This window comes from Malaya genurostris, chromosome 2 (assembly GCF_030247185.1).
Source record: "Malaya genurostris strain Urasoe2022 chromosome 2, Malgen_1.1, whole genome shotgun sequence".
Lineage (NCBI taxonomy): Eukaryota > Metazoa > Arthropoda > Insecta > Diptera > Culicidae > Malaya > Malaya genurostris.
The window spans coordinates 323,482,821-323,490,702 of NC_080571.1; positions in this window are offsets into that span (position 1 = coordinate 323,482,821).

The following is a 7,882-nucleotide window of genomic DNA, read 5'->3' on the forward strand; positions in this document are numbered from 1 at the left end:
GATTCGGGAAAAAAATCTAAGTGTGTTGAATGCGACTCTTGGGTTATTGATCAAGTTCGAAGATTAGTAGAGCTGAAACGTTACCATTTGTAACTGAACATCCAACTAAATTTAAATCTAATTCTTAATGCAATAAATAATTCTTTAAAAAGTTCGAAAGTTAAATGACCGACACTATGACGTAACCTACAAACCGCAATTTAATTTAGGAACTTAATTTTCTCTGAGTATTAATGCTGGGCAATAGGGATCAATCGAAAATTGTTTCGAAAAATTTGCTCAATTAATGAAATGTTATTAGATTAGTAAATTTTGTTGATACTAGCAGTAGAATCATTCTGATTCAAACCAGCAAGAAAAAGTAGTTCTTGAAATGCGTAGCTGTTCAAGGATAGCTCGAACTATTGATGTGGAACGAATTAACAAAAAAATTTTAATGTTGAGTATTTTTGATGAATCAGCCTAATCAGCCGTCAATGGTAATGTGCAATTTTACGATAGTCTCATTCGATCGATTCTTATTCGCAACACAAAGCGACCCAAAACAGACTTTGTTCGCCTTGATTTGAATTTGGCTTGCATTCGACGAAATTATCGCAAGAGCCTAAACGTATGCAATTATATTACACGCTAACTGCACATCTCGAAAGAGCGATTAATGCGACACCTTTTGACAGTCGTTGGCATCAGCGCGGTGAGCTATAATATTCCTAACCATGAAGAAAATACTCACGAATTGAGTACGATTTTTGAAAATCTTTTTTAAACCATAGAAATCCTTGGTTTTCGCTGTAAATTGTTAATGAAAGGAACACAACTAATAATTGAGGACATTACGTTTAAGACGTAAGATTTTGAGCAGTTCCCCGCTTCAAAGCAAATGTTATTGAAATTCTGTTGAGAATATTCAGTGAAATTTTTATGATGATTCATTGAGTTTACCGCTTGTGTTGTTTTTTTTCTGAAGAACTGCTGAAAATTGCAACGTTTGGAGTGATATAGCTCTATTTGTTCATCGAATATCTCGACTTTTATGGCTTATATCATAAATCTACCGTGACAAAGTCTAGATAATTAAATTCAGATACGGTAAATGGGTGTTCAATAAAAAATTGGAATTGAGAATTTCTTGTTGGACTCTCTAGAAATGGGTGTCATGTTTCTTTTCGCTCGGGTGCTGTCAGCTCAATCCAAGATGGCGTCGAAACAGTAAGCACTCTGCGAGCAGGTTGTACGATTTTACGAAACAAATAGTCATCGTGGAAAAAGTTTGTGGTAGACCACACTTTCGAGACGAAAACGAGCCCTTGAGTACCGTTTACTGGATCCTGACATGGCCGAGCGGTTTGACCATCAATCCACAAGTGTACCAGAAGGAACGTCTTCTGTCTGGACAAGACGTCTTCCCATTACGCCAAGGAGACGCTGAAGTATCTTTAGCAGAAAAAGATACCGTATGAAGAAAAGGGTTGGGACCAACTTGCTCCAGTACCATCCCATTGAAGGAACCCTAGTGTTTCCGAATGCTACCAGGAAATTAAAACGGATAAAATGGTGGACGCATTGGAACTGGCTGGGTTTCGAAGAAAAATATAGGACCTAAGCTCCATCGCGACAACTTATACACTAAGGTCTCTATTTGCACGGTTTTCTGACGTGAATTTTTGAAAATTCGCCTTGTCGCCTCAAACATTTGGAAACAACGAGGAAAGCTCATCACGCTGGCTTGCCCTTTTCACGCTCGGGAGACAGTTTCGAGGTAGTCAGGCACATATTAGTCCCAATATTCAACTGGACGTGTATAAAAGGTTAGTTTTATGGTTAAGAATTCAGTTCCAGAATACAAGTTCCATTTCCTGTATCTAATTCTGGATTCTGGGGCTAGATTTTAGGAACTGGCTTTGGCGCTTAATTTAGGTTTAATATTCGAATCCAGGGGTGGCATTATGTATCTCGATTCGACTGAAATTTTATCGAATCGACCACGTTTCGTATTATGGTTCTCGATTCGAAGTCGATCATCGAGCTTCGTTCGACTTCACTCGAAGAAGTATTAGATTATCGAGAAGTTTTGGCATTATGAAACCAAAACAATCGAGCTCGTAAACGACTGAACTCGATAAGAAATGGTCGAAAGCCTTATTACTATCGACTATGAGTTTTCGAATACGTTTCTTTTTTATTTAGGTAGTTATCGATAACATCTTAGATTTTCGTAAACATATTAGTATTGATAATCTTCATTTTAATGCATTGTTTTGTATATCGTTATATATATATATATATATATATATATATATATATATATATATATATATATATATATATATATATATATATATATATATATATATATATATATATATATATATATATATATATATATATATATATATTGTGTGTTTGGCATATTAAGTACAAGTCGAACTGTTTAGAAAGCATATTAATTGAAAGCTGCGTGGTGTTTACTTAAAATAATAAAAGTAAGTCGAAACTAACCTATGCCCAGTAACTGTAGTTTGTAATAAAATTTCGGAATCCTGTGGACAGAAAACGTCGCTCAAACGGATTGTAGGAAAAAGCTTATTCGCTCGATAACAATGAGCAAATAATGTTTTTACCCATATATCTAACTCTAGTAAATTGAAAAGTATTTAGAATATGCCAAAAGCATCACAATCTCGTGCTATTAGCGTGTATTTGACTTTTCAATAGTACCTAAATGGATTATGAAGACTATAAAGAATGGGTTGCTCCTGGTATATTAGCTAAAGCAATATCTCCTAATAAATATGATAAAATACTACAAAGAAAGCTGCAAAACCTGAAAGCCTTTGATTAAAACTACACATATGGATGACGTAAATTGTATTAGACTTGAAACAATACATGAAAAATACAGAATTTTTTTTATTATAATTTCAAAAGTTCATCGATAAATTGTGTACAAGAACACGCTTGAAAAAATTCTTTACGTTTTCAAATGGAGTGGAAACGAATCTGCTTCTTGATTTAAATTTCAGAAATGTGTTCATGTTAATTTCGTGCGGCAACTTAAAACCGCAGTATTACAAGCAGTTTGCTTCTTTTCAGTACTTGAACTGAATAAATGTAATCGAAAATACCCAAACAATAATTCAGTTTAATTTTTTTCATGATTGCCATGTATATTTGTTTACCTATGTATGTTATGACCAGAGATGCCAGATATTTTAATAGAAAATCTGTATTGATTCGTATAAAATATCTGTATTTATCTGTATTCGCTAATAAAATAAAATTTCTACAATACAATTATGTTTAAAGGTGTTATTCTAATAGATTATGGTTATAGAGTGGTAGATTAAATTTCATATCTTATATTATATTCATCGACGAAATTTTATAGTTTTTTCCTATCAACAAAAATTGTATTATGGTGCCATAAACTTGTCTAATTTGAAAATGTTCACTTCATAAGTTAAGATGGATTTCCAAAATCCAATATGCAACGTCGAGTCAGGTAATACAACTGTCAGTCTGGCAATAATGTTTCATGATGCCAAGACTTGTCTAACTTTTAAGTCCAATTTAGTTACAAATTTTAATATAAATGGATTTCAGTGTTCTTCATTAAATATCTGCACAAAAAATATATATTTTAAAAAGTGATTTGTACGTTGATTCCTAAACGTTTATCTCGTCATTGCAATCAAATACTAATAGATAGCTCAAATACTAATAGATAGTTTAATTTTTTCCTTAATACTTTTGGTGAAATCTGTATAAATCTGTATTAAATTTAAGAAATCTGTAATAAATCTGTACTCTGTGTTAAATCTGTATGCGCATGTAAAAATCTGTATAATACAGATAAATCTGAATAAATGGCATCTCTGATTATGACAGTTCGAGCAGCGTCAGTCGAAATCTAGTACCACATTGTTAGGATCTCGATCACGAGGTCGAAAGCGATACGTAATGCCTCAGTTCAGTCGAATCGACTTCAAAAATAATCGTTTCGAGCAACTCGATTCGAGATGCATAATGTCAGCCCAGAATTCTGATTCAGAAATTCAACTATAGAACTATAGAACAAAACTTAAGATGGATGTGGATTCTGGAACAACATTTATATCTGAAATCCGAATCTAATTCTGGAACTGACTTTTGAACTAAAATATATTCCAAAATTCAGTTTTAGAATTTATTTTTTAAATTTATATCATATAAATTGCCTAAATACAGTTTCAGAATTCATTCCCGGAATTCAGGTTCAGAACTCAGAATTTGAATGCTTGAATGGAACTCGAAACTTACATCCTGGAAGTGAATTCAAGTTCGAAATTCAGTTCTAGAATCAAATTCGGAGCATAGTTTCTGCGAAAATGAGTGTAATGTGAAAACTCTAGAATTAAGTTTTTGATTCTTCTAAATTTTACAGCTGAATTCTGAATCAGTTCCAGGTTCCGAATTCACCTCTTGAATTCAGTTTCAATTTCCGAATCCTGGTCTAGAGTTTAGATTCCGGAGTAGATAAATGAATGATGGAAAAAGTACTCAACAAGGATGGCTTTTATCGTATCAAAGAACGCTCACTGGCAACTCTTCACACGATTGAACCAGTGCCATCAAAGAGAGACGGATATCATCGCAACAACAAAAACCCGGCATGGCTCATTTAACATAGAATCGACACCTGTGCGAGAGCGAATTTCTCTCGATGACATTTCTGAGAATCAAAGGTTAGCACGCTGCTGTGGGGATCCTCTCTGAAGCAACCAACGGTCGCTTATTCTCGTTTCGCGATCCGATTCTACATAGGCAGTTGATAATTGCGATAGAATCATTTTACTATTACCGCTTATTCTAACTATGTACATATAACCTTTGTATAAGTTGTGTCTATGAAAATGTCTGTGAATGCTCCACACAAGGGTTTTGAAATATTACAACCTAGTATGAGAATCATCAAGTTGAATCATCGATTCGATTTTCTGCGATAATTGTCAACTTGCGATTCTCTCTTGGGAAATTCCACACAGCAACGATCATTATAAGACTGTAATTTTTTTTAAGGGTGTGAAATACTCAGAGTATGAAGTGGAGCGAAGTAATGTAGCAAAATTATCTCACGGTTCATGCATTGAGAGACTCGGGTTCTTGTAGCATCTTCTACCGGATTGAAAATGTTGTATACAATATAGATAGCAATATAGCAGCTTCTGTCAAATTTTCGGCAATCACCAACACTGGTACTCAACAGTTGTAAACATCGGATAAATTTCACTTATCGGTTTCTTTTAGGACCATTTAAATATGTCCAACGAACTGAGCATATAAATCTGCAAAATGTGCATTCAGTCATAGTTTAGTATAATGTCAATCTTTTTTTCGTATTCACGTCCTCCAGTTATGTCTGTGGCATTAGCCACCCGTCTGTTTTTCGTATTCACGTCTTCCAGTTATGTCTGTGACATTAGCCACCCGTCTGTTTTTATATACGGCTATTTTCACGGTTTTCTGAATTAACACGGTCTCAGAAAAGAACTTAGAAAATAGTCTATTTTAAAAAAGGCTTTTTCAAGGATCGATTATATAAAAGTGAAAATATGTCAGATTGAAACAGTATATCTATAATTAGAGCTAATACAAAAACATATTTGATTAAAAATCATTTTTCAAAAAAATTCATTTGTAGATATGATATCGATTGTAATTAAATATGTATGATATTAATCTTTAATCGTTGTCGTAAAAAACAAGACGCCTTCGCTCTGTCGTAGTATACGTTATATTTTCAAGTTCGTCATCGTTCAACCCAGAATCTCATAGAGTGAAAGTCTCAGTAACTGTTGGGTTTTTTCTCATATCTAGCAATACAATATTTAATGTCATTTCTAAATGATATAGCTCTTGCTGTATCATTATCCACATCGATAAAGTGAGTGTCTGCTTCATTTCACATTGCAATACCTGATTAAAAAGGTTTATATACGAGATAATATTAAAACGAATTATAGCAATACCTTTTCTAATTTGATCACCATTTATTTGTCCAATTTCTTCTTCCCCGACATCGTTTATTACATCGGTACACAGGTTCTCATTGGTTATAACAGTGTCTTCCAGCAATTCAACCATCGGTGGAGATAAAATTACCAAAACCTGTACCTCCTACTTCATGGGCTAGAAGAAGTCAATTAACGTTTTTCTGGCCCTGATGACTTCCAGAAATTATTTAGTGTACAAAATTTTTGTAGCTCTTAACGCTGTACCAATGAAACGCCCGCATTATCGCATCGATAACGTTTTCTACGCGGTAATTACCGTCATAGATGGAATATTTAATTAAACTTTTTTTGTTATTTTTTATTTATTTTAAAGGTTGAAATAATGCCCTGATCTAGTGGTTGAATTACTGATGCAGTGTTAGGTGGCAGAAAAACTATTTGTACTTGTGAATGTTGAGGTGTGGTATGTCCAGAAGCATCGTCTATTATCAAAAGAACTTTGAACTCAATTCCTTTGTTCTCCAGGTATTTCTGAACCTCCGGAATGAAAAATTCTTCAAATCACTCTCCGAATATTGGTATAGAAATTCAAGCTTTAGGCTTACTTCTCCAGTGCACCGGCAGCGTTCATCGATCTGGGCCTCATTGCTCGATGAAACAATAGAAGCATCATGATTTTATCTCCGGACGCGTTTGAACAAAACATCAGTGTGACTTGTTCTTTTGCAACTTTGAATCCTGGTGTTTGACGTTCAGCAGCAGCTAGATACGTTCTGAATACCTCTGGTCTGGGTATTGTTATCCATTTTTAATTATTGTCGACAGTTTTGCTGGGTATTCCCGAGTAGCGGCAGTATCCGCGATGAACACTCTCCTTTGATTCACACATTGTTCTTCCGAATGAATTTGTAGAACCAACCCTTGCTTGCTTTAAATTCAGTACGCTTACGTACATTGTCTTCCATCCATACAAGGGATGCTTTTTCCATCTTATTAACAGCAACGTTTTGGGTATACACTGCTCGCTTAGATGAAGATTCCGCGCTATTCGAGACTACCTGTCTGATACGAAGTTTCATTCCGCTCAATCCTGGCCTAGAACAATTATTTTGTTTTGAAGCGTGATCGACTTTCTGGGTTTGGGAGTCATTTTAGGTAAGTAATCAAAATTCTATGGTAGATATACATAAAATTTTAATTGTATAAAGCACTCGACTTCCAATATATTGTATGTCTTTGAAACATTCATCCCCATGTAACCCTACCTTGCTAAGAAATAAAGAATGAAATCGAGCAGGAAAGATGAATAGTATCGAAAAATACCGTACGTACCGATCCGTTGAATCAGGAACAGCACACTTTCACAACTAATCAATACTAATACACCCACCAAACATCTGTTTTCACGCGGATAATACGTTCCGTGCCAAATTAAAATCAAAATAAATGTGTGTGGTTTTAAATAAACCTTGCAAAACCAAACGAAAAGGTTGCACTATTTCAGGGAACTGTCAATGATATTGATACTTTTTGTCTCTCTCAAATAGAAAAGCTATGCAATCACTGTGAAAGCGACTTTTAAATCGAGACCCGGAGGGCCGGGTGTCATTTACCATTCGACTCAGCTCGATGAACTGATCAAATGTTGTAACCAGGGGCGGTCGGAATCGGAATTGTTCGAATGGCGCGCCACTCCCGAAGGAGATCATCCACCAAGGTGGCTTTGCCCAGCTACTAAGGGTGAAGCCAGAGTGGGAGCGACGCGATGCGATAAGCGACGCTATGCGAATATCAAAGGATTGCACGGCGAATGCGGTAAAAGGCTTTCGAAAAAGGCTTCATCTTCATCTTTTTCACGCGGTAAATATTTTTTCTCTAATAGTTCAAGC